The sequence below is a fragment of the Crocodylus porosus genome, unplaced genomic scaffold, assembly GCF_001723895.1.
Source record: "Crocodylus porosus isolate Cpor-Errol unplaced genomic scaffold, CroPor_comp1, whole genome shotgun sequence".
NCBI lineage: Eukaryota > Metazoa > Chordata > Crocodylia > Crocodylidae > Crocodylus > Crocodylus porosus.
In genome coordinates, this window is record NW_017728948.1 from 3,306,256 (window position 1) to 3,332,990 (window position 26,735).

Here is a 26,735-nt window from a genome sequence, read left to right on the forward strand (position 1 = left end):
GGTGCTTTTTACCCCTCATGATGAAGATGTTGAACAGTGCGGGCCCGAGGACCGAGCCCTGGGGGACCCCACTGCCCACGTCCCTCCAGGTTGGACATGACCCGTCCACCACCGCCCTCTGGGTCTGGCCCTCCGGCCAGTTGGCGACACGTCTGGCTGTGCGGGTGTCGACACCGCAGCCCCCAGTTTCTTAATGAGAATGGGGTGGGAGACAGTGTCGAAGGCCTTCTGAAAGTGCAGGAAGACGATGTCCACTGCTCCCCCTGCGTCTAAGGATGTGGTGACCTGGTCATAGAAGGCCTCCAGGTTGGTCTGACAGGACCTGCCTCGAATGAACCCGTGTTGGTTGCCCCTAAGCATGTTCTCCCCTGCTGACCCCTCGTGGACATGCGTCAGGATAACTCTTTCAAAAATCTTACCCAGGATTGAGGTAAGACTAACTGGCCTATAATTTCCTGTGTCCTCCTTCCTCCCCTTTTTGAAGATGGGGACCATGTTGGCCCTCTTCCAGTCCTCTGGCCCCACACCAGAGCACCATGAGTGCTCGTACGGCCGTGCCAGGGGTCCCGCAATGACCTCTGCTAACCTGTTTTGACCCCAGTGCTCTTTTCTGCCCAGGGCAGGGGGTTAGACTCAATGGCCTACTGAGGTCCCTTCTGACCCCAACATCTATGAAACGTTCCTGAGCTGAAATAATGTGTTGAAATTTTTGGAGCTTTTACCTTTTCAGCTAAAATAATTTGAAATCGCCACACGTTTCAGTTTGACCTGAATGTACATGTTTTCTTTTGAAAAGGGGTTTAAATCAATTTGGAAAATTTTTCCCAGCTCTAGTGGTGTATGTATGCTGTACCCACAAGAACAATAGAAAAAAATTACCTTAAGTACAAAAATAAATTAAAGAAAAGACTTGGCTAGCACTTGTGCTGGGGGGCAGCTCTCTGCAGAACGCTGTCCTCGTGCTTCTGGGGAGTTATCAGTTCATGAATTCTGGTATAACTATCCAAAAAGACATTTTGCCATTGTCCATGTCAGAGATTACCTACTAAAATCTGATGATAAGAAATTGGACCCCCAAAAACCCGAATACTTGGGGCTTTGAAATCTATGAAACTTTGTGCCACTTGGCAATCTGCTTTTCAAAGAAATGGGAAGCCATTTTCTTTGGATCAGTCTGTTTTGGAAGGTACCCATAACAGTACATTTTAGTTGGAGGCCTCCAGACTATTCTTGATCTGGGTGTAGAAGGCAGGGCAGGCTGGCACATTATGCCTTTCTGAATGAGATGATCTTTAAATTTTCTTAAGTTACTTTTTGTAGAATCTAATGAAATAAGCTTTTATAGGCTTTTATTTTTCTGAACAAGTTAGCCTGAAGTCGGGCAGAAGGCATGGCAGGACCTTTAAAGACTAACATGGACAACTAACTACCTCTCTATCCATGGACCCAAACTGTAGAGATGGTACCGAGTGGCTGTGACGACTACTAGGGAAGGGAAGGAGGAGGCAGAAGGACACAACGTGCAGTTGCATAGGAGAACTAGGTCTTTAATAATCATGTCGGACTTCCACGTTACTTTGTTCTTCCGCCATTTGAAATATCATCTCGCACTCTTACCAGCTTTTACCATGTGAGCTGCATCTGCTCACTTGTCAGTGGCCTACAACTAAATGCTTAAGAGTAGTAGAAATATTTGTTCAGAAAAACTTTTTTTTTTTTTTTTTGAAAACCGCTTCCTGTCCCTTGATTCCCTAGCTTTTCTGGGAGGAGAATAAATTTATTTTGGCTCCACTGTCAAGAGCTCAAAGCTTCTGGGCTGTGTATTTAATATTTGCATTAATGTTAAACGGAGAGGTGGAGAGCTTTTTTCCTTTTATAGTGGATGTTAAGCATTCCCATTCAACTTACTGCGAGAGAAATTCGTAACACAAATATGTATCCTTGGAGGACTTGGATTGCAAAGTGGTGAATATTGTATTATGTACTCTTTTGCTGCTTGCTATTGCATTGTTTCATAGATTTCATAGACATCAGGGCTGGAAGGGACCTTGGGAGATCATCGAGTCCAGCCCCCTGCCCAAAGGGCAGGAAGTCAGCTGGGGTCACAGGATCCCAGCAAGATAAGCATCCAATTTACACTTGAAGGTGTTCAATGCAGGTGCTTGAACCACCTCCACTGGCAGACTGTTCCAGACCCTGGGGGCTCGGACAGTAAAGAAATTCTTCCTTATGTCCAGCCTGAAACGGTCTTGCAGGAGTTTGTGACCGTTCGACCTCATCATCCCTTGGGGCGCTCTGGTGAACAGACGTTCCCCCAGATCCTGGTGGTCACCCCTGAGAAACTTGTAGGTGGCCATCAGGTCACCCCTGAGCCTGCGCTTTTCCAGGCTAAAGAGTCCCATGGCTCTCAGCCTGTCATCGTAAGATCTGTTTTCCTGACCTCTGATCATGCGCGTGGCTCTCCTCTGGACTCTCTCAAGCTTCTCCACATCCTTTTTGAATTGTGGAGCCCAAAACTGGACGCAGTACTCCAGCTGCGGCCTCACCAAGGCCGAGTACAAGGGGAGAATGACGTCCCGGGATTTGCTCGAGAAGCATCTATGGATGCACGCCAGCATTTTGGTCGCTTTACTAGCCGCAGCATCGCATTGCAGGCTCGTGTTCATTAAAACATTGTTGCATTAAAACAAATTGCTTATGAAAGCAGAATGAAAACTATTCCCTGCTCTGTGTGTGTGTGTGTGTGTGTGTGTGTGTGTGTGTGGGTTGGGGGGCGGGGGGAGAGTGCTTCTTTGGGAAGGTAAGAACATAGCCTAGAAAGTTGCTCATAATAATTGCATATATGCAACTGATATACAATTATTTGATTTAGAGGCAATATTTTAGAATGCTTTTCAGTGGCATTGTAGTAAGTTTTTGAAAAACTGCTGGTTGCTATACCTTTTTTTAAGTTGGAGGCAAAAGGGAATCCCCTTCTGAAGGGATCTTAATCTTTTAATGTAGTTTTATAGCTTGCCTTTAAGGTCTTAAACTGTTCAAACATACAGCTGCCTACAGAAGTGATTTTTCTCTCTCCCTCTTCTTGAGGTGAAATCCCCAGCTTGTCATCTTGTGACCGACTCATTCTTTTAGCATCTGGGTCAGTGGTGTACAGGCTGTTGTCTGCCGTGGCTGTAATACAGCAATTAGGGAAATATGGTTGGCACAATGAAGTGTCTTTTTAGAGAAGCTACTGTTCCTTCCACCCTCTCTGCTGGGGAAAATGCCTTTGGAAATTGGCTCTGGTTTATGCTTCTACTCCAGCCTGAAAGTTTCTGATGCTGGACAGGTAAGGTACTGGCTGCTGTTGCCTTCTCCTCTCCCCAGTGAAACTTGGAGGACGCCCTCCTCAGCACAGAGGTGGTGGCTATCATTTGCGGTCTCTCCTACCCAAGTTTATTGCTGCACGAAGCATGGGGAAAGGACCGGGAGCTGCTGCCGGTAGCAGGAGAAGCACCGGAGTCTCCTATTCTACTAGCTTGTACAACGATCATTCGGGAGATCAATCCCCTTTGCTTAAAGTCCATTGTGTGTTAGGGACGCTCTGGACGCAAAGCTAGCACAGAGTCTAATGATGTAAGTCCATATTTGGGCCCTTAACTGAGATGCTGCACATCTCTAAGAGTAGCTTGCATGTTTTTACTTGCTACAGATCTTTGGCTGCTTATACAGCTCATCTTCAGACTTTTGGTTCTGGTGCCAAAGCTAGCGTAGTATTTTTTGCGGGGGGACTTAATACAGCCTGTGAATTCTCCTCCACTGGGGATATTGACAGTCATAAATGACTCAATTTTGGAGCGGGCTGTGGGGAGGCTGGCAAGAAATAAACTACAGCTATTGCAGGTTATAAGAATTCCTTGTCTTCCTCATCTGTCAAGACCAGGGGCCTAGAGCTCGTGCCCCATCAGGGCAATCCCAGTGGCCTGCTGTAATTCTTTATTAAACCACTCCATTAAATGGGAAGAAAAAAACGAGTTGAAAAGCAAAGGAGTGAGTCTCATGTCCACTTGCAGGTGCACAGGCAGGTTTAACGGATTTGAAACTTGGTGCAAGCAGAGACTTCTATAAAAAGGATGGTAAATGCAATGTGAGGATGTGTGGTCAGTTGAATACCAGCTGGTGTTTCATCTACTGCTTCAGTGTGCTGTGGGTGCATCTACACATGCAGTTCAAAGCAGTAAACTCCAGCTCAGATCATGCTGGGGTTTATGGCTCCCGGGTGCCACGTTTACGTGTGCGCACAGGACGCTGAGCTGGGTATGAGCAGCTCCAGCTGGCAGGGGCCTCGGGGGTCAATTTGCCAGCCCAAGGCAACTCTGCCTCGGCTCAGCGTGCTGCAGCGGGGCTGACTGGGGCACAAGGGTGCTTCAGTGTGGGCGTAACTCGCAGGCAGCCCCTCCCTCTATAGTTCCCTCCTGCCCCAGCCATCCCCGTCGGTGTCTATATGTGCATTGCTGCACAGTAAATAGCTCCACAGTAGGATGGTACTTGTAAATACAACATTAAGGATAGTCATTTAGTACTTGTGTTTAGCATAAATGCAAGTGCTATCCTACGGCCGAGTCTTTAGTTTACTGTGGCTGCATGTGGAGATGCAGAGACTTTTTTACTGTGGAGCTAATTAGGCAGCTCCACGGTAAAAGTCTCATGTAGCTGTGCCTTGTGTGACTTTAAATGGTGGCTCTGCCACTATCCTCTATACCGTTAATTGGTTTCACTACTTGGCTTGAGTGCTCTTTCTACCCAGGTGTATTGCCTGACACGCAGTTGCACTAAACTTCTGCATTTTGCTTCTGAATCCATGTGCCAAACCTACCAAGACCTTGTAAAAGATCGGTGTCGCAGTCTTCCAGGTCAGAGAACCATCTGCAGATTTTTGAGGAGTTTGTGTAATGACCTAACATTTTCTCTAAAGCATGTGCAGGACTTCTGGATTACAGAAATGCCTGCGAGTGGGTTGTGAGGATGTATGCCCGTGCTTTACCCTATGGGTTGTAACGTTAAAACGGCAAAATTCCCTTTGTTCCAGGAGTCCCGGCAAGAGAGGAAGGGCAGGCATCTCCTTCACACTGGCTTGCATGAGGAATACCATATTTAAATTGATTTCTGGTTTCTGGAGTTTGGTTAGTTCATTGCCCTTATGAACTTATTCAGAGCACAATCAACCTTTTGACATTCTCCAAAGCTTTCTGACAAGCCAGTTCTTTGTGTCCCTTGACTTCGATTTGCAAAGCCAGGACTCTGCTTTTCCATTAGCATTAGCACAGCATCTTGGCTGCATCATAAATTTGGGTTTGGGAGGTGACTTAAGTATGGCCTAACTTGTCTGGTTTAAGGAGTTAGGCTTGCATTGGAACATGCCTGCTCTCTACTAAAGAGAGCCCAAGCCCCCTGTATGGCAGGGTGTATTAGAAAAGCAGGCGGTGACCAAGTCCTGAAGGACTGAGGTCTCTTCTCTCAGTAGATCCAGTAAGTCTCCCTTAGGCATGAAAAGCAAGCACAGAAATAGCAAGGGGTATGAATGCTAGGTGACAATACTTGCATTTAGGCTAAGCCAACCCAGGTGCTCAGAGCTGAGCGCTAGACACACTGGCCAACTCTTCAGTGAAGATGAACCCGGGGAAGTATTTCATAGAGCCATTAGAGCTGGAAGGGACCACAGAAGATCGTCGAGTCCAGCCCCCTGCTCCAAGGGCAGAATATCAGCTGGGGTCATAGGATCCACTTTCCTCCCTTTCTTGAAGATGGGCACAACATTGGCCGCCTTCCAATCCTCGGGCACTACACCAGAGCGCCAGAAGTGCTCGAAGCCCAGCCCCTGGCACGGATCTATGATGCTCGCCGGCTCCTCGAGTACCCTGGGGTGCAGATCGTCAGGGCCGGCTGACTTGAAGGTGTCCAGCCTCTTGCAAGTATGTTGCAGGTGAAGGTGTTGACCAAGCCTATGCTAGCTGGTAGGGCTGGTCGTGATTGGTATTATGCACTTGAGAGGTCGGGGACTGAAGAGGCAAGGAAGCAGTCCAGCAGAAAAGGTATTTTTGTTTAAGGAAATGCTTTCAACTGCACTGATGCACGGCAGCTTCTCAAGCACTGAAAAATGTGTAAGCATTAAGACTGTGTGTGATGCCTTTTTAAAAACCCTAGCTAAACATTTTGGCTCTAACAGTTCAAAGCGTGGCCATTACAATGATACAGGTGAGTTGAGAAGGAGGACTTAACTGTGAGCCAGTGGAAGTTGGCTTACTGGTTTGCCATCAGTAGATGGGTCCCTCTGGGCTACTCTGGTAGGTAGCTAACAGTGAAATCCTAAGGATCATCTTTTGACCAACACGGCTACAACCTAAACCCCTATAAGGATCAGGTCGGCATTTGTACTGAAGCACATTGTTTATCTTCAGGCTTTTACTTCTTGGCACTGAATACTAACTCCTTGTGTCTTGAGAGTAAATAAACGACCACAGGCCCTTATTTCTTCCTTACAGAGCTCTGTTGCTCCTGAGTTATGAGTCCAGTTTTGGAAGGGAGCAACTATCCTGTTGACAAGTCTCCAGTCTGCCCATTTGGGACAGAGGTGCAGGGATACGCCTCGTTAATCTGCCGCGTTGTTGTAGCCCATGGATGGAAATCACTCGGATATAACCGGCTGCAGCTTCCTGCGGCCTCCTGACACGTGAGGATGTCTGAATGGCTCGTTTCTCTTCCCTACACAATTAGCTGCTGCTTCTTGCCATGGTCCTTTTTGACAAATCTAAGGAGGAGAGGTCTCCCCAAGGTCCTCGTAGCATGTTGCACTCGGGACATGTTTGTCTAACTTTAAAACTCTAGTATTTGTGTGTCCAAATGCTGAAATATGTGCTAAGTGCCCTTGTAACATAGCAAAGTTGGGCTTTTTCTGGTGAGGAGCATCTCATTTATACGTGTTGAGCTGCTGTCGGACTGCTGCACAGAGGTAGTACGATCAAGGCACTCCAGTTGGTGTGACGGCTGTTTGTTCCTTCGAGGGCCCCGGCACTTAGGATGTGTGTTGTTTGGATCCTAGTAAACATTACTATGTGAGTCTGCCCGCCGTTTCCTACAATCTAACTGCAAGACGTCCTAAGTGTAGCATGTGCCAAGACCCTGAGCCTCACAGACCATAAGGCTTCTGGGTGTGCCATTTGAGGAGCCAGCAGTACTTGGTGTGATGTGGCCAATGTCCTGCCCAGTCCCAATAACCCACTTTTATAAGTTGGGTCACTGCGGGGACGGCCTTTGGCAGGTGTCTGTAGCGGGGCTTGGATGTGAAGTTCTGTAGCTATACGGAGACCTCTGAGATGGTCATCCTCTTTGGAGCGGTGGAAGAAGAGAGCCTGTTATGGGGCTTGGGGTACACGAATGCTTATTGGCTCCACTGGACTTGCTGGCAAGAGGTGGCAGAGAGGTGTTTGGTTTGTCTAGACAGGATATTTCCTGAGGATCAGCGTGTCCTGGTGTTTTAAAATGCTTGGGAGATGTGCGTATTCTGGACAAAGATGCTTGGCCCACATCTCCTACTCCCCAGCGTGTAGCATCACTTGAGCTGCATGAGCGGGGCACATCCCCCAAGTGCCATCTTGGGAGGGGCACCTGGATAGCAACCCCCTGCCCCCTGGAGTATGCAGCACAGCTGCAAAAGTTGCTATAAGAGCAACGCCTTTTGGCACGTAGACCATACTAGGGCAGCTGGGGGGCTGTTTTTCGAGTCCCAAGGTAGCTATGACTTCCTCTCCCCTCTACCTCCTGCCCCCACCTTTTCCCCCTCTGGTTGCCCAAACCCTGCTTGTTGCACCTCTGCTTCTCGCTTGGAGCAGCAGAAGTGCAACAAGCAGGGTTTGTGCAAGAGAAACCTGTCTTGTGGGATCTTGGAGGCCTCAGGGCTGTATCCTGCCTCCTTTGTCAGACTCTCCTTTCAACGTGCTCTCGGGCACTGAGATGCCTCGCTGTGTCTGTGTGACTCCTTATGCTTCAAGCCCAACCGCCACGTGCATAGCTTGCTCATGAAATGAGGTCAGTGCCCAGATGAAACTGGCTGTCTTGAAGCCAGATGCTATGGAGGGGAGGAAGGTGGCAAGAACTGTTTAGCACCGTGCTATCTTCCATATAAGGTTCCTTCATCCTCACATGGGTACCTGTGCTAGAGCTTTTTTTCCTGGATTAGTATCAGACGCCTGCAAAAGCAACAGCTCTTGGCTTATTTGTGGCTAACCAGGAGACCAGGCCAGACCCTCTCCAAACTATGTAGACTTGGCCTTAATAGTCCAAGATTTTAAATGCTTTGCCCCTGTTCTCAAAGTAATACTTCGGCTTCTCCAGTGAATGTGGAAGTCCAAGGCCCATATCTAGCCATGTGATATGTTTAGGATCCTGCATGTCCATGGTTTTTTCTCGTGAGCATCTGCTGCTTCATCTACAGCTGCACCTGATGCAAGTCATTCTAGTAAGGGCAAAATTTTCTTTTTCATTCACATGTGCAAGGTCATCCCATAGCTACCAGTGAGGTCTCAAAATGGCTATGAACCATCAGCACACACGAGGAATGTAAGCGCAGTTTTTCCTTGGTTTAGGGATAGGGAATGGACCCTTTTCATAGGACCATGTCTATTCTCGTGCAAAAAGGATAATAGACTTTATAATGGGCTTGGAGTATTAAGGGCAAAGTGTCTTTAAGTTGAAGTTTCATATTTCTCCAAACGGATCCAAGGAAATCCGCTGATGCTCTGTGGGCTAACGCATCGGAAGTCCCCTCGTCATCTGTGCTTTATTAAGCAAACCTTATCTGCCTCAATGTTCTTGGTGCATCGAGACATCTTTACCATGAATGAAAACCTCTTGGTCTCCTTTTGCCCCTTCATTTTGGGTGTTGGGGGGTGGGGCACTTTACCTCCATCAGCTCTTTTTTGGTAGGACTCTTGTAAAGGGTGGTGGAAATCAAACTGAGACGTGTAGATACTTGTGGTAGTGAACACTTTTTTTTTGGACTCCTAATGAGCTCTTTATGTCCAATTCAGGTGGTGAAATTAAGGTTTTCAGCATGGCTCCGTCAAATGGACAGTTATCTTCATCCGGCCGTATGCCAGACTGGTGAGAAGTGGAAGGAAATGCAGAAAGCACTAGTATCTCTGCCCTGGTGTTTGGGTAACAGAAAGCCTTTCTGGAGGAGGGAGGCAGGAAACAAACTACCATGCACGTATTAATGGCACCCATTGATCACCCTGAAATAGTGGGCCATGTGCGTAGAGATGGTGTTGTGTTCCTTGCTACCATAAATGTATTTATTGAAGCATCCCATTTTAACAGCATCCCTGGAAAGAAGTTGGATAACCGTAGACCCATCTAAAAAGCATTCCTGGATCAGAGCTAAGATTATGCTATGACGAAAAAACATTTTCTTTGTTTATATGGTTTAAGCGCTCTGTCTCCAAGAGCTTCAGACTTCTGGGTACTTGGGTTTACAGTTCAAGGATTTTGGAACTTCACAACCATTTTACAAGAATGAACAAATTTCAGGAAAAAAAATAAAATAAATAAACCCCCTTCTAAACCAGGCACAGTTAACTCTTGACATGGTGCAAAAGTTGGAACGAAGCAAAAATAATGAAACGCCTAAAGCAAAGGATCCTTCCTCCAGGGTCCTTTCATAGAATCGGAGGAAAATAGGGCTGGAAGGGACCTTGGGAAGTCACCTAGTCCAATCTAGCTTTAGACCCAGGCTCTTCGTCTGCATCTCACTCTCTCTCGGTCGGCTTCTTCCTAATCCCTACAGCTTAAACCTCTGTCGGGAGTCGTTCCCCGGTGCCTAAGCTGTGCAAGGAGAATCGTGGGAACAGCAGGACACCTGATCTAAGGTTGACCCTCTTTGCATGGAGGACCCTTAAGACTGACTCTTGAGGGCTTTCCCCTTGTTACACCTCTGTTCACTGTAAGAACCCCTCTCGACACTTCCTGGTTAGCCCAAAAAAGGTGGAGGATTTAGCACCAAGATGAAGGGCACAGAACACTGTAACAGAGGCTGAAGAATGAACATACCAATTGGTCTGTCTCCTGGTGGTGCTTTTTTCTTCCCTTTTGGATTTTAAGTAAACTTTTAAATGGTTTCAAGCTACCAACCAACTTTCCGCTTGAGACTATTGATGTGCCAGGTTTGAGTCAACTCCAAACCTGAAGTTAATCCTAACAAAAGAAATGATCACAACAGGCATTACTCGAACGTGCTACGTACAGCTTTTGTTTCTTGAGAGCTGAGCGTGGTTTTCGAACCTCTTGGAGGAAAAAGAACACCGAACAGTGTCGCTGGGTTTCTCTTTAAATATTGAAGTGCTTAAATATTAAAGTATTTAAATATTGGGGTGCTAAGTATTTGGGCTTGCAAGTTGGACTCGGCAGTAAAGTCCATACGTCGCAAGAAATCTACCACCTGAGAACTCGTTTGGATCCATAAAGCCGTGAACTTCAGAAGAGCGTCGTTCATGCAGTTAGACATACAAGCGGTCCTCAGACTTGCGGCACAATTGGTTCCTGAAAACCGCGTCTTAAGTCGAAACATCGTAACTTTTTTTTGAAGGGCTTTTGGTTGGACTTTTTGAAGGAGTCTTGGCTGTAGGTTTTTCTGGAGTCTTGTCTGCTTTCTTAAAGAAAGTGTCCAAGGAAGCTTAGACAGATGTTCTCCAGGGTGACGCAGCAAACTTGTTCGCTGCAGTGGCATCACATCAGATCAAGCGTTGTAAAGTCAAAACTGAGGTCAGAAAGTTGAAACGTGGTGTCAACTTACAACATTTTGCACTTAAAATGTTTATAACTCAAAACGTTGTAAGTTGAGGACTGCCAGTATAGGTAGTAGAGTATGTGTGAACATCAAGGGCGGAGGGTCTAAGTCTGCCTCTCCTTGGGGAAGAGGTCTCCGAACACAGAAATGGACAAAAAGTGGTGCATATGTATTCAAGGGCTTCTATCCTTAGACTAGGATTGCACACATCTGCAGGTCCATGTGTGTTGCGTGTCTCATACAGATTATTTGTGCAATAATTGAATGAGGAACCTCTTGGCATAGAATGGGCATTGAGCCACTGAATCAGGAGATAAGAGACCCTTTGTTTTTTCCGGTACGATACCTCAACAATACATGCTCACTACAAGACCGTTAACTTTTCTGTGGGTTTTTCCAGCTCTGTTTTGAATAACACTTATTTAGAGGGGGGAAGCTTAATTCATGACCTAATTGACTTAATCAAGGACTTTTTTTCCTGCTATTCAGACGAAATTACCTTGTTCAGTTCCACTCCATTATTTCTAGTTTCCTCTGCCAATTACCCTAAACAATTCTTTCCCTTTCCGTAATGTTGGCTCTCATCTTATGCTGACGGACCTTTTGCTGTCTTCCTCCAAAACCTTAATCCTTTGAATTGTCTGTTTTCTGGATCTTCTCCAGTTTGCCAAAATTCTTCTTGACCCCAAAGCACCCAAAATCACAAGCACTGATGAAATGTTTTTGATTATACAACATTAAGTTAAGTAATGTAATTTTAAAATGGTGCTAATTAACGTGGTAATCAAGGGGCTGAGTCCTCCTATAGCTGTGTGTGCCCATGGATGTAAGAGTCCACGTACTTGATCTTTTCAAAATAAAATACACTTAGTCCAGTTGTTTTTCTGGACACCTCCCAAAGTTTCTAAAACTAGGAAAAATAGTGTGCATGGCTCTCTTATCTGAATTGTAACCTGTGCAGTCTTTTAATTGCAATCTTTCCTTTCAACTTCTTTGCTTCACGGTGGATATCTTAATACCAAACATATATAAATCATGTGAAAGACTTTGTGCTAAGCTACTCTAATTGTATAGATGAAGTGTGGATCTTTGCTGGAATATAGCTTGGCTTCTTAACATTTATCAAGCATTATTCCTGCAAAAAGTCTGGGCTCTGGCCACAGTAGGAGTCAAAACCAGCCCTGGAAAACGTGGGGCTATGACCTGTGAAGCTTGACTTCTGGAGGCAGTGATGCTTCGACACTGCAAGTCCAAGCTCAGAATTGGTGCTTGCCCAGAGCTGGAACAATAGGAAATGCCAGGGAACTGATGGTGTCTAGGAGATGGCTTCAGCCTTGTGCAGGCTCAGGTTGTGAGAGATTTATGCCCGTCACAGTTGCCTAATTCTCTGCAAGTCATCTAATTTGGATGTAAGGGGCTATCCCAGAGCAGAGTCATTCAACCTCTCTTCCATGCTTTCTTCTCATCAAAACTTTCTTCAAGAGACTCTGCTAACTCCCAGGATTGCCCAGTGTGTGGTGGGGGGGAATCTCAATGATGCCTCGTTGGGTTCTAGGAGAGTTTTGGGATCCACATGGCTTTTTAAGCAGAAGACCCCCCCAAGAAGTCTTACTTGTTGTCCTTTTTCCTGAAGGAGTCCTGCAGTGACTTCACAAGGACCAAGCTCCAGGCTTTGAGATCCTGGCTTCTCTTTGTTCTTGCCTTTTCTGGCAATTTAATAGCATCCCCCCACCCCTCTCCCGGCTGCAAAGGTCTTTCTTTTTGGCCAGCTCCCGTGAAGTGGCGTGTCTTCTCCATCAGAGGGAGTGTCAAAGTGCCAGTGTCCCAAACAGCACAGCAACCTGCTTCAAAACAAGTAGTCTTTGTGCCGCTACAGTTCCTCCCGGTCCTTCCTTAGACTCCACTCGATCCCTCCCCGTCATATCCCTTCTTTGCTCCCTCGTTCTCTGAGCCTCACTCATCTTTGGGCGACCACGCGTGCTCTTGCAGTTGCAGTATAACCTGGATCATGGGGAATAAACTTTGTGCTTATGAAACTTTTACATCAATGCCTGCTCCTGCCAAGCTCCCAAAAGTGTTCCCCAGCAGAGCTGTGCACTGGACCATGGCCCACTTAGCCTCCTTTTGTCTCTGGGAGTAGTCTGGGTTATTCTTGCTGCTGTATGTCAGGGCAAGGCCCAAATACAGAGCCCTCTTGACTATATAGGACCTGCTCTTCCATGTTGCTAGATACTGGGGTGAATTTTTATTTTTTTTCCTGGTCGGAGAACCCTACAAAATCCCCATGCCTTGTGTTGGTCTTCTAGGAAGAGTTTTTTATGAAGGACTTAAGGAAGGAGGAAGACCTTGGCTTTCTCTTTGACATGGCTCTGAAGACCCGCGCTGTGTCTGTCTCGAAACTAAACACTTGCGCATATGTGGCTGCATCTTCTGATGCAGCTGATGAGGAAATTTAATGAAGATCAGCCGTAAGCAATAAGACAAGCCAAGGACTTATCCTCTCTCCCCTCTTCTCATTACCAGGGTGAATACACTCTCCTCATCTTTGACCAAATGATTTTTCCCCCAGAGCTTTCAGGAACCGCTTGAACTTTTAGTGCTTCTAGTGTTCCTGGCTAGGGGGTCTTGCCCCTCCACTCATGCTCAGACTGGCCAGGTTTGGGGTCGGGCAGGAATTTTACCCAGTAGTCAGATTTGGTACAGACTGTGGGGAGGGGGGCTTTTGCCTTCCTCCATAGTTGGGTGCAGGGCCCTCTTCCTCAGATCTGGTTTCGGAGCAGATTCACTGCTTGCACGACCTCCTTGGATTACGAGGCTCATTCTAGACTGACTTTTTTTTCCCCCAAATCTTGCAGGTGATCTTTTTTTCTGGCTCATCCTGCATCCAGCTATATACCAGCCAAGATAGTAGACCAGATGTCACCATCACCCAAGTACTACTGTCCTTATCTTGCACCACTTCTTGTACAGACAGCGGCTAACGAGGGCCAAATGGAGAACAGCAGCTACAGCCGCCCGCAGAAAGGGGCAAAGTCATTGCCTTTACTTGTCCTGTTACTTATTAGCAGCGCTGTATTTGCATACTGCACATTATTGGGAAATAAAAAGTGATTCTACTTTGCAAAGAAAGCTTTGAAGGGGACACCTGCCTGGCCTGTGGGGCTTTGAATCTATTGCAGCACCAGGAGACCATATTGTGGAAAATTTTAAGGGCAGAAGGGACCTAGCTCAACCGCCTGCTCAAAGCAGGCCCATCTCCAACTAGATCATCCCAGCCAAGGCTTTGTTGAGCCGAGTCTTAAACACCTCCAAGGAGAGATGCCACCACCTCTCTGGGTAACCTGCTCCAGTGTTTTGCTGCTCTCCTAGTGAGAAAATGCTTCCTAATAGCTAACCTAAACTTCCCTTGCTGCAACTTGAGACCCTTGCTCCTTGAGATGCTTTAAACATATCACTACTATTCTACGGGAGACGAGGCTCTTTCTTAAACTTAAACTTCCTTTAAACTTTAACAAGCTTTTGAATGCCATGAGTTCCTGAAGAAGGATGCACTGCTTTTGCAAGCTTCAGTCTCTCTCAATCATGCAGGTGTCTACCTTTAAAAGATGCATCACCTACAAGAATCCTTGTCTCCCGCACCTTTCCTGGACCATCATGACTACAGCATCGCTCCAGCACTACCAGCAACATTGCTATGCGTTCAGTTGCCTTGGCGCAGGCCCTCACCCCCAACAGCAGGTGCAAGAGGAGCAGGCGTGTCCAGATGCCTCGAACTTGCTCATTTTGAGAGGCGAAAAAGCGCAGCAGCTTGATCTCTGCTAACTTGCAAAGTTCGTCAACCCTTGGCCAAGGGAGCGGCTAGAGATAAAAGAGCATTAAGGATTTTGTAAATGTGACTGGCGCTATTTGTGAGGCCAGTATCTCTCTTTGATGCGATTCACCAGATTGTATGTGAAATAATGGCAATTCCTTTCTCTGCCATGAACCACGCACTTTTGAAGTTTTAAAGGCTGTTTTGAGGGAAGTGATTAAATACTGATGTGGAGCAGGAATTGCAGCTGTAACTGCTTGTGGTAGCTTGGCATGGGCCAAACAAAAGGTATATTCTGGCTTAAAACAAGCGACACCCAGCACACAGATGGCTGAAGCTGAAAAGTGGGCCCCTTAGTCATTTTGTTTTTACCCTGCGTTGCCCTGGGTGTGACCACTTTGCATTAAGTATCTGAAGCCAAGTACAAGCATTTGCTGAGAAGCATTGCAAATACCCGTGCTTCCTACGCACCCAGCCTTGTGGCTCCACCAGCGCTTTGCCCAGAGAAACGGGTGAGCTCACAGACATCAGAAGGTCACAGCCTTGTTTTCATACAAACTTCGCTTGCCCTCCTACTTAACCTCCTTCTAATGTGACCTTTTTTTTTTTTTTTTTTTTTTTTTTTTTTGACATCCAGTGCTCCCGGCAATAGGAACCATACTGGTCTAAAACAGCTTTGATGCACAAATGCTATTTAATAGGTTTGGTGGTGGTGGCAGTAGCAATAGTTCACATCAAAAGATTTCGGTTGCCTTTAGCTTGCACAGTAAAGCGGTTGTTTTCCAGGATGGGATGTGGACGACACAATAAGTGATATTGAACTTGATGTTAATAGTTCCTTTCAGTGTTTATGGTCTAGCGGTGGTTACAGCTGCATACTATAACTTGCTATAAACAACGTGCTCGCTGATGAGTCCTGTCTGCTACTTGATCTCCCAGGACTATATAAATAAAGCAAGGCAGCCCAGTCCTGTCAGGGGCCCTAACTCTTAAGTGCTTATAACGTATAATACCACTTCTCATTAAGGAGAACTCGCCACTTTTTTTATTGTCTCCATTTCGATGGTATGATGCGGCCCGGAGGGAGAGACTCGGCGGGTAGTCATGAAGCCTCAATAACGATGAAAGCTTAAGCGTCCCTATTGAGTGGTGTAGCCCGGGAATTGGAGCGGAGGATGCGCAAAAACTGGGACTATTATTGCTGTGGCTCAAGCTAGGGATGTGCTGAAGGTAGATATTCAAGGGCAGGCCTTCACTGGAGATGCCGTTGCTCACGCTAGCGAAGTGAATGATTTTGACGGCTTCCAGCCGCGTAGCATCTACGGCGGCAAGTGGTGAAAATTGCTGTCTGTATTAATCCATTCCCTGGCCACCATTATAGAGTGGTGCTACGTTTTTGAGCTGCGTAGGTAAATCTAAGCTGTTGGGTTGAATGTCCCCTACGGCTCTGCTTAAAGGGGCCCCCATACGTTTCAGTCTGGTCGCAATTCCTACATTTGTTGCTCCAGGGAACTTGGTTTCCTATAAAGGCAGGAGGCAAATCCCACTCCCTCCCCCCCACAAGGGGAAGAGTGGCTTTGATGGCACCCGATGAGCTGCCCGCTGCGTGAAATAAATGCATGCAGTTACTTCACTTGGCTGTCTAACTCCTGCTGTTATTACACGTCAGATGGGATGCATTTGGGCAAAGCCGTAGACCTTTTTGAAGCGATACCTTGATGCATATTGGGTGAGGTGCTGCCTTAATGGGCTGCCACAGTCCTTGTAGTTGATAGGATCTGCTGGAACAGCGGGCTCCCGTGATCTTGAAGGGTGAATTGGGCCCTTTTGATACGGCACAGATTTGAAGTAAAATGTTGGGTTTGAAATACAGGGGGGTAGGTTGTAGCCATGTTGGCATGGGCTGACAAGGTGCTTTGGGTAGGTCTGATTTTTGACCAACTCAAGAAGTGCAACAGAAATACAGACTGCAACTTCAGGTTGGCTGTTCCAGCAGCTTCTTCAGGCCTGTTTTTCTATTGTATCCAAATTTTTTTTCCATATATTGGAGACCCCGCTATGAAAATATGCAATACTTGCATGGCATGTACAAAAGTAAACCATTTAAGCCAGAAATCCAGTGCACCACAGCAGTGCAACCCCCATTCTCATCATAAATGCACTAATATAAAAAAGAAGCTTTCAAAGAACAGACTTTTTCAGCCCAAGTTGAGAAAATGCCAGAGCTACTAACACAACCCAACGTGGTGTATCGGTTAGTGCACCATTGTGAGGCTTCGAAGTCGTGCACCGAGCACTTTCTAAGTTCGTTACTTGGCCTCTCCTTTGCATTTGCTGCGAGCAGACTGTCAGCTGCTGTTAGTCTGCCAAGCAAGATGAAAGACACCAGCCTGAGGTGTGAAGTGTCTTCCAAACCACATTGCAGCACGTGATTCCTCTTTGTGTCGGTGCATTCAGGCTATCTGGAAGCCGGGCTGGTCAGTCTCTGCTCGAGCGGCTTCACTTCTCTGCAAGTCCTCGTGAATCTGCTCCGGAGTCTGTCGGCTGCTTCCAGCATCTCCGCTCGGGGGAGATGGCTTTCCTGGTCAGGCTTTTTCTCTTTCTTCTCCGTTTCGAATCGTAGGCTTTCTATGGCTCTCTGCTCTCCCTGATATTTGTGACAGTTGCAGGTAAAGTTTCTTACCTCCTTTTTAATTTGATATCTGACAGTGGCTTGAAAATATGGGAAACTGTTCTTAAAATGTGAATAGTGGAAATATGGGGGAGGCTCTAATTTTTTTATTTTCTTTTCTTTTTTTTTTTTTTTTCCCTCAAGCAAAATAAATCTTATGTCTTGAGATTTCAAGGCTGTTAAGTGTTCCAGTTAGCTGGTGCTTTTACCATTGCATGGTGCTTTTAATTGCTCTTTTGCATAAAAGATGCATGACATCATTTGGATGTACTCCCACCATATGAACATTGTGCTTCATGACATGCTCAGCAGCGGCAAATGTTGGATAAGGACCGTGGCTTATTAATCCTAAATACATTATAGTGTTTTAAAATAGCTAAACAAGCTCCACGCCGAACTCCTTATCTACAGCAAGTTGCCTTCAGCAATAGTGAAAACATTCCCATAGTCTGAGTCATAGCTAACTGCAGAAGAAAAGCACGAATTGCCAACTACTAGATGTAGACTACTGAGGTTTTAAATTCAGTGTGCTCACCAAAAAAAAAAATAGCCAGGTAAACTTGTCCTGGGTTAAGGATTTTTGCCACCCCGATTGGCCAAAATTAACATTTTAAAATACAACCATGCCATGCGTGATTGCGCCTCTTATGCGGGGTTTTGTATGGTGCATGTTTATTTGCCTTTCTGAAATGAATTTGGTCACGTTGGGTTACTTGCCTTCCCTCCCTTAGCAGCAGCATAATTTAAGGGTCTTGTTTCTGGAAGAGGAAGAGTGACGCAATGATTGTTATGAATATAATAACTTTTTTTCCCTATCACGTGAGCTGTAATGTCTAACTGGTAGATGCACAGTATTTCTCAGAAATCCTCCAACCCAGTTGATACGTTATACCTTTAATGAGCAGGAGCATCCAAGCCCTCAAATATACACTGAGGATAGACAGTGGCTCCGCTGGGCTATCATGCCAATAACCCACGCATTTAATAGACCCTCTGCTGAATGACTGTCTCCACCTGATGCAACAAAACAGCTTCTCCATTTGCTCTGTCTTATTAGCAATGTGGTTTTTTGTCATTGCTTTGATCGGTGAAATACAGAAGTGCCCGTAAGGAGGTGTTTTTTGGTTTAAACTACCCCAAACCCTTATGTATGCCGCAGCTAAAGAAACAGAATTTGCTCTCGGCTAGTAGATCACGTATGAAAACTTGGTGTTGAAGCCTGTTCTCGTGCAATGGTCTGAGGTTGCTATTTCTACTACCTCGCCTCATTTCTTGAAACTTTTTTTTGGCTAAGTACTGCTTTTGGGCAGAGGTAAAACCGCCCAGAAGCCAGCCATGGCCATGTAGTGGAGGGTAAGAATTTGGTCACTAGCTACTGACCACAAGAGGGTCCCATGGCTGTGAGTTCCTTGGGTGAATGGTATGCTAAATCATTTGCCTTCAGTCCATCTGTAAAATGTTGCCTTTAAAAAATCCAAAAAACATAACCAAAAAAACGCACAGAAGCAGCTCGATTTTGGTGTTTTTTGTCTCTTATTGCAACTGAGCTGCAGTTACTAGTTCTGTTTTCCCCACGAACCCACTTATTCAGTGGTGTTAGCAGAAGCTCGCCATAAAGGGCTGTAGCCAGGTCTGATCCCTGTCGGATCAAGTTCTAGCCCAGTGAGTACTACTTCGTATGCGAGACCCTAACGAACAAATGAGCGTGTGCATGGACTGCCCGTGGGTTGGGACTGATTTATTCCCTATGAAACCTTGATGGCAATTGCTCCTTCCTCTTATTACTCCTTTTTGGTTGCATTAGGCACTTCCAAGTAGCTTCTAGCTGGGTACTTTTAATTTGCCAGTATGTGCACATCCAAAAAAAAAAAAAAAGTGTAGTCCTTTAAGTGCCCACATCGATTCCACTCTTGATGCATATTCTCCTGTACATGTGATATGAAACTGTTGGCCAGCACTTTGCGGTGGAGCCATGACTATGGCCTCTACCTGGATGGCATCAGGGACAACCTCTTTAATGGCACTGTTTCTTTTATTAGTGTTGTGTACTTATTAGGGCTTGTTCCAGTGGGTCCTGAGCAACCTTTTGCTGCTTTCTGAGTAATATTCCTGCATCTGAGAGATGCTGCTGAGCAGCAGTGTGAAGTCTGATCTGTGCACTTACCCTGTACTCCTTCCTGTGGGCTTCTGGTTGGGGTGCCAGTGCTTGGTGGGGCTATCCTGTGATCGGCAAGCGTGTAGGACTCCTCGTTCCCACCTCCAGGGCACAAACTTCTGTTTGCCAGAGTGGAATTCGTGACGATCGCTCGAACAACAAAGGCTACCGTCACGGGCACTGTTAGAGTCCATCACGCTCTCCTTCCCAGCCATGTGGATGCTTGTTTGTAAGGGATTCTGTTTCTTGGCAACTTTAGAAATGGTTGGCTCAGCCACCCTTTCTAGTGGCTGTGGAGGGAGTGAGGGGAAGGATAAGGACATTTTGGGTGCAAATGCAGCCCCAGCAGACACTGCGCCACCAAAAGTGTCCCGCCCTGCGCAATGGGGCAGGCAATGGGATCTGTGTGGATCATACATGCTGTAGCACCGTGCCTCACAAGCAGCCGTGATCTTCCCTGTGTGTTGTGTGCTGTGGTATTACTTGGTGGGGCGAGGGGTTGCATTGGCTGAGATTACCTCTCCTGTGACGAGTACAGTGTTGCTTGCTGGGGCAATGGGCATAGGGAGGCCTCTGTGTCCCCTTGGGCATGGCCTTTTGCAAGCTTTGGCTGAAGCCCTCTATCTTCCTCCAGCATCCATATATCTTGGAAGTGGTTCCATGCCTCTTCCCAGTGATGCAAATACAGGGCCAACTAGCAGTCACCTTGGGGAGGCAGGATGGTGCTTTCCTAGATGTGCCATGTCCTGGGCCCTACTGAGAAGTGGGCAGATGCTGGGGAGGACAACACTGGAAAAGCGACCAGCTAAATTCACCAGTCTCTTGGAACTGCCTCCTCCATCCCTTGACTATGCAAGTACATGTATGTAAAGATGGGGTAAAACTTGCCAAACTCTCACCTTAGGCCTGGTTTTTAAAGTATCAAACTGGCCTCTGCACTGTTTTTAAAAAAAAAAAAAAAAGAAAAGAAAAAATGCTTTTGTTCAAATTCAGGTCCTTGCTTTGTCCCATCCTTCTCTTTCTGCTTCTCATCTTCACAGTGTAGTATCTTAGCTTCCTCTTCCTGGACTGGACTACCCCACCCCTCAGGATGGCAGGTAAGGCTGAGGATAGCATGTTTGCCTCTTCTCTTCATACTCGCTGTCCTATTAGGGTAAATGGCATTTTCTTTACAGAGTTACATAAGCCTGAGGAGCAAAACATTACCTACTTTGCAACTGTTGTCTGATGAAGAACTTTCTCATTATTGCTATTGCACTCTCATTATTATTATTATTATTAATATGTTCTAATTATAATACACATTATTATTATACGCTTTATTATTATTATTATTATTATTACTCTGCCTCCATTCGCATTCTTAGGATCTGATCCAGTCCTGCCTTGTATCTTGACGCACTTGCTTGCGCCTGTGAAAGGTGTGGGCAAAAATACCTTGGAACCACACGTCACTCCGTATAGACATTACTGTGCAGAGCTGTGAGTGGTTGCAGGGCAAAGTGTGTTGGAGACCTGGACCTTGATTGCTAGGTGGTTTAACATGCATCGCTCCAAAGCTCAGCCTTGTAGTTGTACCATCAAATCAGGAATGAGTGAGGACAGGAGCCTGCCTTCCAGATCTTATTAATCCGTCGCTCTGAGGTCAAGCGGGGATCGCTCTTCCATCTCAACTGTAGAAGCACCTTGCATCAGGCTCTCTGCTTATGCAACCCAGTGTTGACAGCTCCAGGAAGGGGTTGTTTCCCAATCCTCATCCAGAGGCTGCTGCCAAAAGCGATGCCTGCTCTCCCTGCTGAGCAGCCTGTTTTTACTGCACCTCGCCAGCGTGGTTGCAGTGTATGATGCTGCTAGGGTGAAACGTCCCTGTTTCGTTCCACGTTCCTTCTGAAACAGAGTTCGAGCTGGTCTCGGGCTCATTCAAAGCACAGGGAATATGAGGAGTTGCAGTTTTGTCAGGGTTGACTGTGGTTGTACTAGTAAGTTGGACAATGAATTTCATGGGATGGTTTGGACAGCGCTGATCCTGCCTCAGGCAGAGGGTTGGACCCAGGGAGGTCTCTTCCAGCTCTACTTCTCTCTCTTTTATATACTGCTAGAAGAGAATAAGACAGATTTTATTTTTTTTATCTTTTTTAAGAACCTGTTTGTGCGTGCACTTAGTTGCCCCTGAAGCTCTCCTCGAGATAAATAGTGGTACTGTTTTGCTGTAGCTTTGCATCCTGGCACTTCTTGAATGCAAGCGCTTCAAAAACACCTATCTAGCCTGTAGATCTAGCTGTTTGGGTTTTTTCCTTCTGGCCTCCAAACTTTGCTCTCTGATGTGAATGGCCAGTGTTCACCCACACAAGAATCTGGAAACTTTGCATAATGGATACCAGAGTACAAGCACTTTGCATAGTGGATAGCAGGGAAACAGGCATCTGAGCTCAGTCCGTTTGTGCTCGGAGGAACCCCCTGGACCTGGTTCATTGCAAGACAAACGTAGGGACCTGAAGAGGAATGCCTTGCATTCAGAAGCTGGTCTAACTTTTATTCCAGCTGTGCAGTTATTCCAATAAATGATATCCCCCTAAAAGAAATTAAAAAATCTTTGCCTCCTAAATGTAGTTGATGCCATGACAATAAATAAACCTGCATCCCAGTGCAAGCATGCAGTGAAAACCCTGTTAGATCCAGCAAACGTTTGGCTGCTACACCCCAGCATCACACCCCTTTTAAACAGACCAGTGCTAGTGGCATTAAGACACTAGAAGCCTCTTACCCAAGTGTGTAGGAGGGCTGCATTACTCCTATGACTAATAAAGGGGCAACACTAGAGTAGGAGAAATGTGTGATGCTTGCTTGCTAAAGAGGTTCCTGGTTCTCCTGGATTTTCTGTTTGCTACGAAGAGAAGTGTAGCCTACAGGGCTGGATACTGGATTGGGGAGGGAGGGAGAAATCCTCTTTCTCTCCCCTTGGACATGGCTAAATTAATCCTATTGGAGACTTCGTAAGCTCCTGAGAGCTTTGGGGGTTTGGCAGCGGACCATAGTGTGCTAGACGGGGACGATTTTGAAGTCTGTTGCCTGACTTCAATTACAAGCTGAACACTGTTGCCAGCACGCTCGGTTTTTCAGGAACAATGCATGTTTCCTGCGAAGTCAAACATGCGGTTGAGGTGGTGGCATCTTCCTTCCTGGTTCGGACACTGGGTTTTTTTGTTGTTTTGGTTTGTATTGGAGAGTGGGAGGGAAAGGAGAAGGTTTCCAGACTTTCCCGTTTTTCGTGCACGTGCTCTCTTGTGCGTGGCCTGGGGCAGAATTGTTACGGAGACGCAGTCGAAGCATCACCCGTGTTACTTGTGCATCGCGCCATCTAGGCAGCGTGACTGGACTCTGAAGGAAGCCGTTCTTCTGAACTTGAGACTTCGACAAACGTTTTCCCTGTTTTTTACGTCCCGACTCGGCATGCAGTTCCTTCCCCTGACTCTTCCTGGGTGAACTTGGTGGTCCTCCTTGACCCCGCAACCTCTCTCTCCTTTCCTTTTCCTTCAGCTCTGCGCCTGTTTCTCCACTCCCGGCTCTACCACACCTTTGATCTGGTGCTGTCCGTCTGAATTGACCGACCCTTTGCTTTTTGGGGGGTTCCCCCCCTTAGGATTTTGTTCTCCTATGACCCGATTGAGTGTTTTGGATTACCAAACGAATCCCCCCTCTGGCTCCATTGCCACCACTTACTGAGCCCGTCGGCTGTCGATGGGGGACGTCCAGATTATGTTCTCGGAGCAGCTCCTCCACAACCCCTCCGCCAAAAACATGCAATACGACAGTGGATTGGTCAGCCATGGACTAGAGCGAGGTAAGTACCTCGCTGCCCATTTTGGTCCAGCAAGGATGTACTGCGTTAGTTGGTGCTGGCCATTTGGTCTTCAAACACGTCGGCTTCACGTGAACATTGGTCCTGTAACCATACAGCCGAGTTTTCTTGCTGAGTTGATGACGCTTTAGCATAAAACTACTATTGGCATGAGAGTGACCTAACCTTCGCGAGGCGCTGATGCCTTTCTGAGGACGCCTCCCGCCGGTGCTACAGAAGCCTGGCTGTGGGCGTGGGCTGCACAGTCCTTCACTCCCGGGCGCTGAGCTCTCCTCCATCCCTCCCCTGGAGCAGCGCTACCTGGGAAGAGGAGAAGCATCTCTAAAAGCAAACGATGGATAACCAGGATATTATCCAGCGCTTGAAATGCATCTTTTCCTTGTTTTACAGCGCTTTGAGATTGGCAATGACACAGCGTCTCTGCTGCCCGTCTGTCCTGATGCCGGATTCCCTCTTGGATCCGTTTCCTCAAAACATTTTCAGTGGCTGCCTTGTTAGAAAGCCATGAATTTAATTTGCTTCTTGGAAGGAACGGGCAGCTATTTTCCCCATTCTCTTGCTCTTCCTGCCCTGCCGTCGCCTCGCATTTTTTGCACTTCTTCGGCTGACTACCTGCTGCTCGCACGCCTAACCAGTCGGCTTTGTCGCTCGGACACCTTTTTCTTTCTTTCTCCATCTTTCTCCAGCCACTCAAGTCGCCTTTCATGTGTGCACATCGGGCATCTCCATGTGAGAGAGTCACTCTCCAACAGTTTTTTTTTTTTAAATGCCCATGAGGAGCACATGCATGTGTATGCCCCACCCCCCCTTGTTCCATTCGACTTGGCTGCTATAAAAGTTTTTAGCTTAAGTCCAGTGGGCAGTTCAGGCTGAACAGACATGAGCTGCTGCTCCAAGGGGAGAATAGCTATGCACCCCGCCCCCAGCTTTTTCAAAATGGATTTAAACAGCCTGTTTTCTGATGGGGGGGGGGAGGGCCTCATGCCTCTCTCGGTTTGTTCAAGTCTTCCTTCATCTTGCTGCAACCAAAGCCAAGGTTCCTCCTTTAGCTCCACTTTTTTTCCCCTTCGGTGACTGTCGATCACCCACAATTGCATGTGACCCACTTCTCGCTTGCCCCCCTTGAGCCACTTGCTCTTGCTTTTCTGTCTTTTTGTTCCTTTCGCCGATCCGCTCGGCAAAGCCCCGTCAATTCTCTTCCCCGTGGCACAGATCTCGTCAAAGCTGGAAAGGAAATCCGAGGGCAAGCGTCCCGAAGCAGGCTAGAGGGAACTTGCGGGGTGTACACACGTGCCAACTTGCTGCCAGTTCAGCTGACTTTAAGTCACCGTAAGTGTCAGAGCATACACACGTATGTGGAGCAGAGCTGACTTAAACACACCTGGGAGTCGTATTCACTTGTGCTGCATTTATCTCGAGTGGCGTTAGTTAAGTCGACTTGGCTCACAAGGTGGCTGCCGCCACGTCAAGGAGCTGTACGTGCGTATGCTCTGCTGTGCCTTTAACTTAAGTCGGTTTAGTTAAGTGGCTTTATTTTAAGTTGACTTCAGTAAGTGTGCATGCACCCAGGATGACGGTTGCCTAAATTAAAATCAGGTGGGGGGATTCCAGAGGGTTGCAGGGTTTTGAGGGATCCAATGGACCACCCAGGTTCATGGTCTGCTGGTCACAAAAGTATCTTAAATCCTCGATTTACTGAAGTCAGGTTCATATAGCCCTCGTGTGAGCCTTGAAGGGAGCTGCGTGGTACCTTGTGGACAGCTGGCCCAGGAGGCAAAATGCTTATCTAAATTATGAGTTAACTGCAAGGATATGTAGTTTTCTCTAATGATGGATGCCTGCCTGCCTTGTCCTCGCCGAGGCCCGGTTTCTGCAAGGCTGTGCCTGCCTCGAACGACAGCAGGCAAGAGGCAGTGCTCTCGTATTCCTGGTGGCTCTTAGTATCAGCCGGCAGGGTTTGTGCGTGCAAATTTAAATCCCAACAGAGGCTGCCATCCCCGTCTTTAGCAGAAGAGGTTAAACTATTAAACCCACGAATCTTGAGCCATTAAACCAGCAGTCACTAACTTATGCAACATAAGCAAAATTTCAGCAGAACCACAAATAATTGCTTTCAATGCGCTCACCAGCTCAAACCAAACATAATCTGATCAAAACCAGATCACCCAAGTCTTTCCCATGTTCCCGCTCGGATGCCGGCTTGGGGTGGGGAGTGCGTCTGGCTTTTTCTCGAGGGCTGGAAGAGGTTACACAAGCCTAGATTTCTTTTCTTTTTTTTGAAGAACAAATGGACAAGCAAACACCTCAGTTGCTTCTGCCTCTGTTAGATTTGCAACTTTTTTTTTTCTTCTTCTTCTGGCGTCCCCTTTCCCCTGAATGCAGTCGGGTCTGTGTTTTGGAACAGATCGTTCTTTCCCCCTCTGTTGTAAGGACACGATGTTGAGGTTTCTGAGCCCTGAGGTAGCAGGAGCCAGGTGCTAGACTGATGGGTTTTTTGTGGCTGTCTTAGTTCAAAGGTAATTTGGAGCCTGGGTTATTTCTTGCTTTTCTTCTAACTATGTTGACTCCCAGCGGCGACGCTTAAGTGAACGGAGCGCCGGAAAGATGCCCGGTCCGAGGACGAGGTCGTGCCAGGCTCTGTCCACTGTAATAGCTTCATCAGCTCTATTTAGTGAGCGTTTCTTTTCCTTTGTGCATGTGTCCAGGGCTAAAATCTGGCTGGTCCTCTCGCTCTCCCCCATGGTGTGAAAACTTTGCTGGTCTTCAAAATATACTTAAGACGACTTAATCTCTTCCCCCGCCAGGCTTTCAACTGTCAACTTTCATTTTCCTTCAGAGGATGAGTGTTGCATTTCCTTCCCACATCTTTTAATTTTTTTTTATTGTGCTGTTTTTAATACCGTGCTCACACTGTGCAAACCGATCTGCCGTCGGTTTCCACTTCTTTTATTCTCTGCGTTCCTGAAGTTACTCATCTAGTGTCTTGGAGGGAGGGAGAGAGGCCGGTGGCGAGGTGCAAATCAAACACTGCCCCCATTTTTGCAAACAACCAGGATCCTGGTGATCGCCAAACGAGTTCAGCGAGAAACCGGAGCTGGGACACTACAAAGGACCGGCCAAGGTGCCTCTCCCGGCTGGTGCTGAGAGCGGAAGGGGACCCGGGCTGGGGGCAGTTTCGGACCCGCTGCCCTCGCAAGCACCTCCCCAAAGAAGTGGCATGATGGCTATGAATGGGACAGCGTGCGGCTGTGTCCCAGGTCCCCCGGCGCAGGCGGTTTCCCCATCTCCCTGTTCATGAGCAAAGAGGGAAGTGTTTAATGAAGCCTTGGCAGGGAGGAGTGGGGTGAACCGAGCCTAGCATTTTAAAAAAAAAAAAAACAAAACAAAAAAAAAAACCCCCATATTTAGGAAATAAACTTC

The 26,735-nt window shown here is 47.0% G+C and overlaps 1 protein-coding gene across 3 annotated transcripts in view; it reads left to right on the plus strand.

Moving 5' to 3' along the window:
- The window catches only part of SLC4A11 (solute carrier family 4 member 11), a 217,339-nt gene that overhangs the window by 41,069 nt on the left and 149,535 nt on the right, over positions 1-26,735 (plus strand). The window lies entirely within an intron of this gene.